Source organism: Drosophila navojoa, chromosome 5 (assembly GCF_054131105.1).
Source record: "Drosophila navojoa isolate 15081-1374.11 chromosome 5, UAZ_NAV_1.0, whole genome shotgun sequence".
Taxonomy (NCBI): domain Eukaryota; kingdom Metazoa; phylum Arthropoda; class Insecta; order Diptera; family Drosophilidae; genus Drosophila; species Drosophila navojoa.
In genome coordinates this window covers 4,512,478-4,524,904 of record NC_142893.1, presented here as the reverse complement: position 1 = coordinate 4,524,904, position 12,427 = coordinate 4,512,478, and the positions used below count along the sequence as shown (strand labels likewise).

General features: G+C 39.3%; 1 protein-coding gene across 1 annotated transcript in view; it reads left to right on the top strand.

Moving 5' to 3' along the window:
* Nucleotides 1-12,427, top strand: part of LOC108653980 (small ribosomal subunit protein mS37) — a 145,718-nt gene that overhangs the window by 19,397 nt on the left and 113,894 nt on the right. The gene's annotated exons all lie outside the window — the stretch shown is intronic.

Below are 12,427 nucleotides of genomic sequence, written 5' to 3'. Positions count from 1 at the left end.
TAAATATCAATTGCTGATAATAGTATATTATTATTATTATACATATGCTTGTAGTTGTTTACCATGGCAATATGTCTTTTCCCTGTTTGTTTTGATATTACTTTGTAAAATGAAAAATGCCCTGAATTTTGATGGGTAGAAAGGATATTGCTTTTCTATGTGATTTATAAGAATTTACCAGACTTGAATTTTAATTTTTTAATACAAGTTTTTTTTTTAGAAAATATTTTTGAGATTATGCGTTTGCTATATATCAGCGTTCGGCTATTCGAGTTCGTCTCTTGTCTCTTTCGTGCTCTCATTTTTCCATTCTCTCGACGAATATCCATCATGCTTTTTACTTTCTCCTTTCACCTTGTATTTATCCATCTCTCCTCTTTCTGTTTAGCTTTCAATCTGTCAGTATCATCTTATCTCAGCTTCTTTGCCTTTTCATTCTCTACTCTATCTCGCCTTTATCTTTGGATCTTTAACATTTCCTCTCCTCTTTTGAGTCTCTATCTCTGCTGCTCCTCCCTCTCGCTCTCTATCTCTCTCTCTTTCTTACACTATATTTTCTCTCTCTCTATCTTTCACACTCTCATTTCTTGCTCATTCATTCTCTCCTTTTCTCTTTCTGCATTTCTTTTTCTCTCACTGTCTTCCTATCATGCTCTTCCTCTCGCTCTCTTCCTCATTCATTTTCATTGTATCTCTCTCTTTTCTAATAGATTTGATAAAAGTGTTTCTTTCTATGTGATTTTCAAAACTAATCAAGTTGTCTAACTATATAACTAATTCTCATTCACCTGCTTTAGTTACATAGCTAATTATTAATTGTCTGTCCCATTTATACACTCACCTAATAAGCTCATCTTTCAACAGATCTTAAATGACATGGGCTTAAAATTCGATGCAGTACATACATATACATATACGTATATATAAACAAACCAAAGGAATTTGCAAATTAGAGAGCCTATGCCTATGGCTGAGCGTGCCTAATGGATAGACCTAGCCATAAACGCAGTGAAGCATCAAAGGATTGAACAACCATTGGCACTAATTTCACCAAAAAAGGACAACAACAAAATGTCAATTTGAGCCGGACAAATGGTGTTCAATGTGGAGCACAAAACTAAATCCAGGACCAGCAGCCTGAAGCCTGATGATTTGATTGAGCAACGGAGCTGCGAGGGCGTTGGGCTGGGGGGTGGGGTGTATATAGGGTTACGAATTGGTCTATAAGTAGGCTAGCATTGGCATTCATTTTAAAGGCCTGGTCCAGCAACAGAATGCAGGCAAATTGATCTGGATTGTGGGCATTTGGGTTGGGTTTGGGCTTGGGGTTGACGGGTGGCTTGTTCGCGTGCACAAACGGATGCGTAATGCCATCAACTGAAACTGTATTCTCTACACTGAATCTCTCTGTGTGTGTGTGTGTGTGTGTGGGCAGTGAATGTGGCTTGTTTAACACTCGAACGCATTTGAATACGTTGCTAATGGGATTTTGATGATGACAATGTTGTTGCTGTTGCTGTTGCATTTGTCGCCTTAGCTCAGCTGCTGCTGCTGCTGCACATACGCATTCATTTGGGCGTTATTTTCTTTCATTTTTTGGCTCTTGCAATTCAATTGAATTGAAATGAATATCAATTGAATGGAATGCGCAACGCACAGACTTTGAGAACATTTATTTGCCGCTTGTCTTGTGGCTGGAAAACTTTTGCAATGACGTTGACATTATGTTGCTCTAATGCGTACAAGTATATAATGGTTAGGACACGCACAAGCGCAAGGTGTGAGTGTGTGTGTGTGTGTGTGTGTGTGTGTGTGTGTGTGTGTGTGTGTGTGTGTGTGTGTGTGTGTGTGTGTGTGTGTGTGTGACTGTAGTCGACCCACCCAATTAGATTGCCCAGCAGGCACTTCACATTGAGCCTTTGCGCTGCCCGAACGACCAGGCCGGATGCCCAGCAACAACAACAACAACAACAACAACAACAACAAGCTGCAGCAGCAGCAACAACGGCGGCGGCAACGTCAACGGCAACATAATGTTCCATTCACTTCCGTTTGGGCCCAAAGAAAAGGCAAAAGATTCAATGTACGCCGCCCCTAGCTGTAAGGGTGTATGCGTGTGTATCTGTGTGTGTGTCTCTGTGAGTGTCTGTGTGTGTGAGTTATAAAAATGTCCTTTTCATTACGCGCTGCTTTTTCCTAGCGGCTGTCACGTTATGTATTATGCATAGACACCCACACACCAATACACACACACACACCCACGCACACACATACAGCGACTGACTACATAAGCTGACGCCTGTTTCGTTGCCGTATCCTGGCTGCCATTTGTGTCCTGCCGCTCAGCCACATTGCGGTTACAGTTTTTCACGCCAACCACCCACAGACACACACACACACACCCACCCAACCGCTCGCTGTTTACTTGTGTGTGTTTTTTTTATTTTCCTCTGCTTTACAGGTTGCGGGCTGTTGGCTGCGAGCTTTGTGGTCTGCGCGGTGGTTGGTTTTGTTCACTCCAAGGGTTAGACGTGGCAAACCTCCAACCAGCCATGTGGCCCATTCCTTTAGCTGCCTACCTACTTATTTGAACAGTTTGCTTTTGCAGCCATGCAACTTGTACAATTTGGGCGTGTCATTCAAATGCCACAGGCCGTGGGTGGCACAAAAGCCTCACGCTATGCCCAGCAGCGGGCAGCGGGCAGGAGCCAATGGCCAAAGCAAAGGCGCCTGGGCCCAAGACTTCAGCGAAGCGCAACATTTGCATATAGTATACACAGTTATCTCTACATATATACACAAACACACACACACACACCTATATATACATACATATATATGTTAGTTTTGTGGTTGTCGCACCATCAAGCTGTTGAGTTGTACGTGTTGTCCTTTGCCCTCGACAACTTTATTGGCCCGCCCAGCCAGGTCCAACGACAGCAGCTGTATTACAATATGGCTTATTATATTGGCCTCTGTTGTGTGTTGTTAGCACGTTCGATTATTTGTTGTGTCTTAATTAGCGTTTGTTAAGATTTGTTGTTGATGTAATAAACTAATAAGGCGCACACACACTGAGAGAGTGTGAGAGAGAGCGAGGTAGAGAGTGAGAGTGAGACAGTGAAGCAACTCATGCTGCTGACTAATTGTATTTCAATTGGCATTTGGCTGTGTATTGGCCAGGTCCAAGTATTCTCGACCAACAAATCTAATTGGCCGTGCCTCAACGAACGAACGTAGTTTAATAATAATAATTTTGTTGCCTGATTAGCAGCAGGTAGCAGCTATATTTTTTTCTTTCCCAATATTCATTTGCTTTTCAGCCGTTGTCAGTTGGCCGCAGCAACAACAATGGCAAAGTTTGTTTTTGTTGTTGTTGTTGTTTGTAATTGGTCAAAGTTTTCCTTGCGCCTCAATTAGCACTCAATTTTCATTTGCAACGTGCACACGTCGATGTGTGAATTTGTGCTCAATATTTATATGACTGTAGTCAAGTATTCAATATCAATTAGCCGGACCGAATGCAAATCAAAATTATTTCTTAACACAAAAATTCGTTATCAATGGGAATAAGCAGATTGCTAGGAATTTATCTAACAATTGTTGCTGGTAGAAATTTTTGTTTATTGCCCAGAATGGCTTGAGAGCTTTGACTGGATGTATATACTAGCTTAGCAAAAATTTAATTGTACATGTAATTTATTTTATTAAATAGTGTGTACAATTTATATAAATCTCCGAGAATTCAAGTGAACAAGTATTGAAGGCAATCCAGAGAATCAACCCACTATATTACTTTATATATTTGTATATAGAGATTTTAAGATTTCTTTCAATTTGAGACTATCGAAGATCCTACAAATGCCTAGGCCTTGTCTTGTCTTCATGGATTAATAATAAACTTTAAGCAATTTGTTCACTCTAAACTCAAACTGTAGAATCTACATCTATCTTAGGTAATGCATCTCTATGCATTTATTCCAAGTTTAGTCAACGGAACTGGGCGAAGCAACAGCAGTCAGCTTAGGGCTTAGGCACTTAAGACTTGCCCATCTCATGTTAAACTCCATTGAGTGGGCAGCCGGATATTAAAAACAGCATGTGTTGTACTTAAAATATTAATTAGTTAGTCAAAGTAACTAGTTTGTGCTGCAGAACTCTAAAATATCCTATAAGAAGCTTGAAGAATGAAAATAATTAATATGAATAGAAATAAATCTTAAGAGAAGTCATCAAATATATCATATATCATTTCTGATATTATTATGATATAGGATATAATATATATGAGCTTTGAATATGTATATTTATACATTTCTAAATATACTTTTATGTAATATCTCAAAAATAGGTTTCTTATCTTTAATTAAACTCATAAAAACTCTGAAATGCTAATCCAGCTGCTTGACATAAAAAAGAATTCCAATACATTTTACACTCTCAAGTCTAGGATATACATTCTTGTCACTGCAGTCTCATCATACCCCCTGTTGTATGCCCCCAATCTAGGGTACTTAAACCTGCCTAGCTGTGCGCCAAGGAAGCCCTTTGATGTGCGCAACCGGATATGCTTGCTATCCAATGAAGCTATCAGCGATTGCATTTTTCTTCCATGTCCACTAGTGGGCGTGGCACAAGGCAGCGATGAGTGCTAACTTCCGTTTGTTGATTTTGTTGGCTCGCGCGCATTTGCATTAATTTTGCAACTAATTTCGAGTTTGATTTGCATTGATTAGGCCCTGTTCCTGTGTCGTGCGCTGCTCTGGGCTGATCACTGATCATCATTGGCCAATGATTGGCGGAAGGAAGGAAAGAAGCCAGGCCACCAGCTTGGCACGGGTCACATCCACAGAAGGTTGGCCGGCTGCTGTTTAGCTGTTAGCTGTTAGCTGTTAGCTAGCATATCCCGTCGCATTTCTCTGTTGATTGCAGTCAATTTGCATTGCATTAAATGCAGTTAAGATGTCAATTAACACGTGCTCATTGCTGGTCAACGATCGCTTTTTGCCGCTTTCCAAACGGATCGCCTCACCCCTCACAAACGCCTTTCTAATTATTTCTATAATACGCTTTAATGAACGCATTAAAGTTCAATTGCAATTAATTTGCATATCGATAGACCTCAGTGAAATCCACTCAGCGGTATCCATAACGGATCGCGGCGCCTGTCGAGCGGATGATGAACCGCAAACTGCAATCAAATGCCACCGACAGCATTAAATGCCATATATGCATCGCAATTATACGTAATTCATTTACCGATTCAGTTGACACTTGGTCGATGCAAACAATAACTGCACAAATCAGTTAGCCTGATTGGCCGAGCAGTGAGTGACAGCTTTTCATTGAACTATTGAATTATAAACAAGTTACATATATCTATTGAATATATGCATATATTGTATTTCTTATAACAACTCTCAATAAAGTTATTCTACTTGTATAGAAAGTTCATTCGTTCTGACCTCATCCCAGTTGGAGTTCAAGCTTATCTCGCGTCAGCCATTGGAATCTGCACAACGAATTAAATTTTTACCTGGCTACGTATTTTTTTTGTTACCTTCTCATATTCTGATTCATATAGTGGTGCAGCTCTGGCGAAATGGGCGGGATTGGCTAAAGATTTGCTGATGCAGATAAGAAAGCCGCATTGCGAGGTGCTGCGCCCTTTGGCTTTTTGCCCGAACAGCATTCCAGGAGAAACAACAACAACAACAACAACTGTTGCCTGCCATGATGTGTTTTGTTTTTCTTTGTATTTTTCAATATCGTTAGCGTAAAAGCTACCATATTGAAGTTGGAGCGCCTGAGCCAAGTCTGGACTTGGGGTCCGGGCTACACCTACCAGTCGAGAGAGAGCGACCTTATCGCGCCCATTAATCTGGCAAGCAACGCGCCCCCCAAAAAATAACGAAACGAAGCGCAGCGAAGAACCAGCGATAAAGATGGTGGATATCCCCATGTTGAAACGGACCTCAGCTTGGTCGTAGTCGTGCTCGTGCTCGTGGTCGTGGATGTGTCCAGGCTGCGGGCCAATATGGCGCGCATATACGTAATACGTATAGCATGTATATAAAGGCAATAAAACCCAAGGCGAGCTAATGAAAAGCAGACCGAGAGCAACGAAAACGCGGCTATGCGGGGTTGCGGCCAGGTTATGTAAAGCGGCCCAGTCCGCACGTTAAATATTATGACCAGACCGCAAGAAACAAAAACAAAGAACGAAGGTAAAAATATACAGAAAAAAAAAGGTAAAACTTGGTTGCTACACTTTTGCTTTAGACTCAAGCAACGGCAGAAAAAATGAAAAACAAAAACGAATTCATATTTTTTTATGATCTTAAGTCATGCAAAAAGCGAAACGAATCAGAACGCGGCGCGCATTGGACGTGGTCGCGAATGACGGCGGCCATGACGCTAACGCTGACAGCTTGGCTAGCGACACGCCCCGCACCGCACTGCGCCACAACGCACAGTGGGGCTAAAGCTGAGCAAGGTGTGGCAGAAAATGCAAAATTTTTGTGCTGAAATTTAAAAGAAGTTTTTGAAGAAGAGAGAAGAGAGATTTGAAACTATTAGAGGAAAAGATGAAGAAAAAAACAGAGCTGGAATTCTTGTTAAAGTTTTTAATATTTTCTCTCTCTTTCACATTTTAATTCTCATTCCCTCAAGTTTCCATTTCTCTCTCTGTCTCTCTCTCTCTCTCTAACTATTGAATATATTAACTATATTACAAATATTTGGCATTTGAAATCTAGTCAAAATTTACCACTGTGCGCCCACTCGAATGCCCCTCCGCCCATGCACTTTTGCCTCAGCTCCAGTAGCCACGTTGTGGGTCTTGATTTTGTGCGCCTTTTGCTTGTGCGAGATAAGAACGTTTTTTTATTCATTTTATTTCGGTATTCATATTCGCATTCGTGATGGCGTATGTCATAAAACGGGTATATATACGCAAACTAAACTGAATATACGAGTACATAGATATATACGAACACTTGCACACAAAAGTATTCGCACAGTTAGTAAAAATAGTTTTGGGGCGCGTTTCACATTTTATAGATTTTTTGCATGCGCCATGCGGAAATGTCTGACAGACACGTAATGCCTGGCGACTGCCATTGCCCAGTGAATTTTTCTATTCGTTATTCGTTATTCGTTTTTAGCCATTTTGCATATTCGAATTGAATATATTTTCCACACCACAGTTGCAATTGCTGCAGGAATTTTATAATGAACATCCAGCGAGCCTGGCATTTGCTGCTGCTGATGCCTCTGCTGCTAAAGTGCAGTCAAAAAATAATTGTTATTGCAAAAGACGAAGAAAATGAAAAAGAAAATGGGAACTAGTGAGCCCACAACTAATGCCTAACAGCAGCTACCCGAGACTAGAACACAAGTGCGGCAAAGGTGAATCCACAAAAAAAAAAAACTAAATGGAAGCGAAGAGAAAAGTGGAGAATGTAAAGCCGCAGATTAAATGCCCTCACAGACACATCGCAGCTGTTTATTTAGCTCATCCTATTATCTTCTCTTTATGCGTTACAAATTTCGTGACAAGATTATAAGAGTTTATGTGTGTATAGATGTGAATACTTACATTTCAAGCAGCAGCTCCTCTCTTGTTTTTTCGCTCTCTCACACTCTCTTTCACTCTGTCTCTGTGTATGTCACTTATGTATATGCAATTGCCGCCAAATTCCATATTGTGAAAAAGCTCTACACAACGCGCGTTTTACCGATGTTCCAAATTTGTATTTAAGGTCGAAGAATAATGGAAAATTTATTGATTTAACTATTCACTAACACACTACTCATTCATTGCGTGTAATATTACATATTTATTTTTATTATTTAAATATTTCACACACTCGAAGCAAAAATATACACAGATTACAAACGATCGGCAGGACAACCGCTCACAGACTGAATTAATTGCATGCTTTGGTTTGCAACTTAGCTAATTGCGGCTAGATAGCTTTTAAAAAGCTGCTCCGCTCTCACAATCGGGATAACGGGATCGCAAGCCCTGTCATCAATGGCATAAATGAGTAGGCAATATTTGCAAGCCTCTCCCGCTTTAGCTGTCTGCTGCAGTGGCTATGTGTATGTATTCTCTTATACAGTCATCATAATGCCCGCCATCGGCATCTCATATTTTCGTTAATTTTTGTAAGAGCTGTATAATACAATATTGAATTCAATTATTAATAACAATTTTATAATGCCCTTAGCAAAGTGTATACAAAACGTTTGAAAAAAACAAAGTGACGAGAAAGGTCGTAACATCCACATGAGGAACAATCATCGCACAATGCCATGGAATGGGCATCGGTACGAAAGACAGAGAGAGTGAGCGAGAGTGGGTGGGCTCGCGAGCGAATAATCGTTTGAGACTTTTTCTCTGCAACAATGGCTGTGCTATGAAAATAGTGTGGGGGAAGAGCGGAACCGTTCTGCAGGTATGCAAAGTACATTTCAGCACGTCCCACTTGGTCATGCAAACAAACACACACACACCGATACACCGACACCCGCACCCGAACTATACACACACAATGTTACATGAGAATTTCGCACAGTGTCTGCAATTAGAAAATATTGTCATCAAATATTAAAAGAGTTAAATAAGTGGCTCGTCCTACGTTCACAATTGATGCCTGCCATGTTATAAGCATGTTGTCTATATATCCATCTATAGCATATCAAAGTAGCTCTAATATATGGTTACACAGATATTAATTTGTTGACGGAGTTTTATTAAAGTTAATTATTTTCATAAGAATTAGTAACATATATTTTAATTGTCCAAGAAATGGGCATAAGAATTTTATAAATATGGTATGGTATGGATATCTTTATAGTAAATAATATATATTTTTGGTGATAACATATATAGGAGAAAATGGATTAAATATAGCTAAACAGTTTAGAAAATTTTAAGAGAATAGTGAGACAAAAAACAACATTTAATTCATAATATAAATATGTAGTTCACATAATTTAAATACTTATAAATTATTTTTATTATATTATATATATTTTTAATTATAGTAAACTTTAATAAATATATGTAAATATATATATTACATATAAATTGAACCACTGTTTAGCACAGCTAAAGATGAAAATGACAAAACAACAAAGAAGAAGGGAACAAGCTCAAGAAGCAAAAGAAATGCAAATCCATAGAAGCTTTCACAGCCTGACTGTGTGAGACTTTCGAAGTGCAGAGCAATGAAGAAGAAGTAACACAAGAAGAAGTAGTAGAAGAAAAAAAAACACGCCCAATAGCAGCCCTGCAGATGCGAGCCCTTCTTTTTTGCTATGGTTACAGAGGAAAGGGTATGGAGGCAAGCGCAATACTCATACGCCCCGTTTTAGTTGGCTGCAGCGACAGTTAAACGACACTCAGTCAGGTAGAGCCAAGTGTGTGTGTGCTATGTAAATATATATATGTATGCATGAATGTCTGTATGTATGTAAATGATGTATGCATGCAGCCTCAAAACCGCTTCAACTGTGCCAAACAAAAAAAAAATACTAAAAAAAAAACATTGTAAACTCCAATAGCAGGGGAGTGTGTTGTGTGAGTGTGTGTGTGTGTGTTTGTTGTGGGGGCTTTTCGTCGCTTGGCATATTCGTGCGCAATTTCGCGTTTGACGAAACATATAATCTTCGCACATTTCTATGGAAATGAATGGATTGGTGAATGCTTTGCTTGATGCATTGATAGATGGTCGTACGTAAGACTGGATTGATGGATATATGCATGTATATATGTATATGCATACACATATGTATGTATATCTGTATCTATTTGACTGTGTGTGATTCGTATTGCTATTGCGATTGCTTTTACTATTTGCAGTGATTGCTGTTGCATTCGCTGCAGCAGCCTTTGCTCCTGTTGCTGTTTCTGTTGTTGTTGTTGTTGTTGCTGCAGCTACATGCAAATTGGTTTGGCGGACGTATTCGACATGGCCTCCATGTCAGCCACACCCCACAAATTCCCAATCGCCTGCTTCTGCTTCTTGACTAGTTGTTGTTCTTGTTGTTTTACCTGAGTTTGTCGTTGGGTTTTGGTTTTGTTTGTTCTTTCTTTTTTTTTTTGCTGCATCGTGTTCTACTTACAAACGCACCCGACTCTCGATCGACTCTCTCGGCTGGCTATGCAAATATGCAATTAGCTGGTCAGCTTTTTGCCATGGAGCGTCATGTTTGTTGCCATCTAACATGACATTCCAGCTGAGTGGTTCGGCGCCATCAATACGCTACATTTTGCATTGCAACCACATCGCAGACTTCAATCAAAGCTGCTGAGAGGTGCTGGTTTTTTGTTTGTCATCCGAGCGAAGCAACTTGACAGGGCCAACAATTACGATTAGATCAGATATTGACAAATAAGAAAGTAATACTTCCCGTTAGAGTATCACTAATAATTGGGCCAAGATGTGGGCTTATAAAGCTATCAATTATCATAGTAGATCATCTGGTCTGTTATCATGAGATTCAATGAACGTTTAGCTGAATCGCAGCTCTAGTCGAAAGTCTCAATTAGCAATTGTTCTGCATAATTTACTTGAGTTCGGCCTCTGCTGCGTATACGCGATTTGCGCTCGACTCTTGTAGAGCTGCCATTTGCATTAGCTATGCAAACAGCGAGGCATTTAAAAAAAAAAAGGTAATATAACTTCGAATGCTTACAAAACGTTCAACCGCAATGCGTACGAATGGCGAAGAAGATGGGCAAAATGAAGAGGTAGTAGTTGGAGTAGTTGAAGTAGAAGAGGAAGAAGCACAAGAGAAATACAAATTTACAGCGGCATTCCAATGAAGGCGCTGAGCTGCTCCTCGCTTTTGATACCCTGTAAGCAGGCGGGTTGACTAAGGGTAGACAAGACTTGGCGACAACATAAGTATGAGTGATAAATGTTGTTATGTTATATGTTGTTATGTTATATATGTTGAATATGTTGCATATGTTGTATATGTTGTATATGTTGCATATGTTGTATATGTTGCATATGTTGTATATGTTGTATGTGTTGTATATGTTGTATATGTTGTATATGTTGTATATGTTGTATATGTTGTATATGTTGTATGTGTTGTATATGTTGTATATGTTGTATATGTTGTATATGTTGTATATGTTGTATATGTTGTATATGTTGTATATGTTGTATGTGTTGTATATGTTGTATATGTTGTATATGTTGTATATGTTGTATATGTTGTATATGTTGTATATGTTGTATATGTTGCATGTGTTGTATATGTTGTATATGTTGCATATATTGTATATATTGTATATGTTGTATATGTTGTATATGTTGTATATGTTGTATATGTTGTATATGTTGTATATGTTGTATATGTTGTATATGTTGTATGTGTTGTATGTGTTTGAATATATTGTATATGTTGTATATGTTGTATATGTTATATATGTTGTATATGTTATATATGTTGCATATGTTGCATGTGTTGTATATGTTGTATATGTTGCATATATTGTATATGTTGTAAATGTTATTTATGTTGTATATGTTGTATATGTTGTATATGTTGTATATGTTGTATATGTTGTATATGTTGTATATGTTTTATTGACATACATATATACATGATTCACCCCTGCTATATAGAACTTTACAGGTCATCTACCTAGTCAGTCTAACGCATTTGCTTGCTTCACTTTTTTTTCTGCTGCACTTCATATCCGTATACTTATAGCTACACCTATACTTACTCATACAGCTGTACATGTACTTATGGTAGGCAGGGTTTCTGCTATAGGCGACGCCATATTGCTGCTGCTGTTGCATGTTGCGTGTACGTGCGGTACGCGTGCATAAAGCCAGACATACACACGTACATACAAATGCATGCATACATATACATATATCTATACATATATATACGTATATATAGAGTCAGGTATATGCAGCAACAGCAACGCATTATGGCCGACGCTTGTGGCTTATATGGCATGACGTTGTCGTCGTCGTCGTCGTCTCCGTCATTGTTGTTGTTGTTGTTGTGGTTTGTGGCAGCTGTTGTTGGTGTTGTTTTGCGTGCTAGCAAAAGGCGAACCACCCAAGCCAAAAGCCCAAAATGCGCACAACACATCGGAGGAGCGAGAGCTGGCCAAACCGCATACAACTTATTTGTACTACTCAACGGGGCAAAAAAAATAAAAGAGCCGCAGCTGAAGAAGCAGCAGCAACAGTCAGAGTGGGGCGAATACAACAACAACAAAGAAAAATTCACATTCATTGCAAGCAGCCAAGGAACTTGGCCAACAACCACTCGACAGTGAGGCAAAAAAGTCTTGGCAAAAGTCTTTTTGGTTTTTGCGGTAATACAAACTATGCAAGCGTGTGTGAGCGTGTGTGTGTGTGGCATGCAAAATAGGCATGCA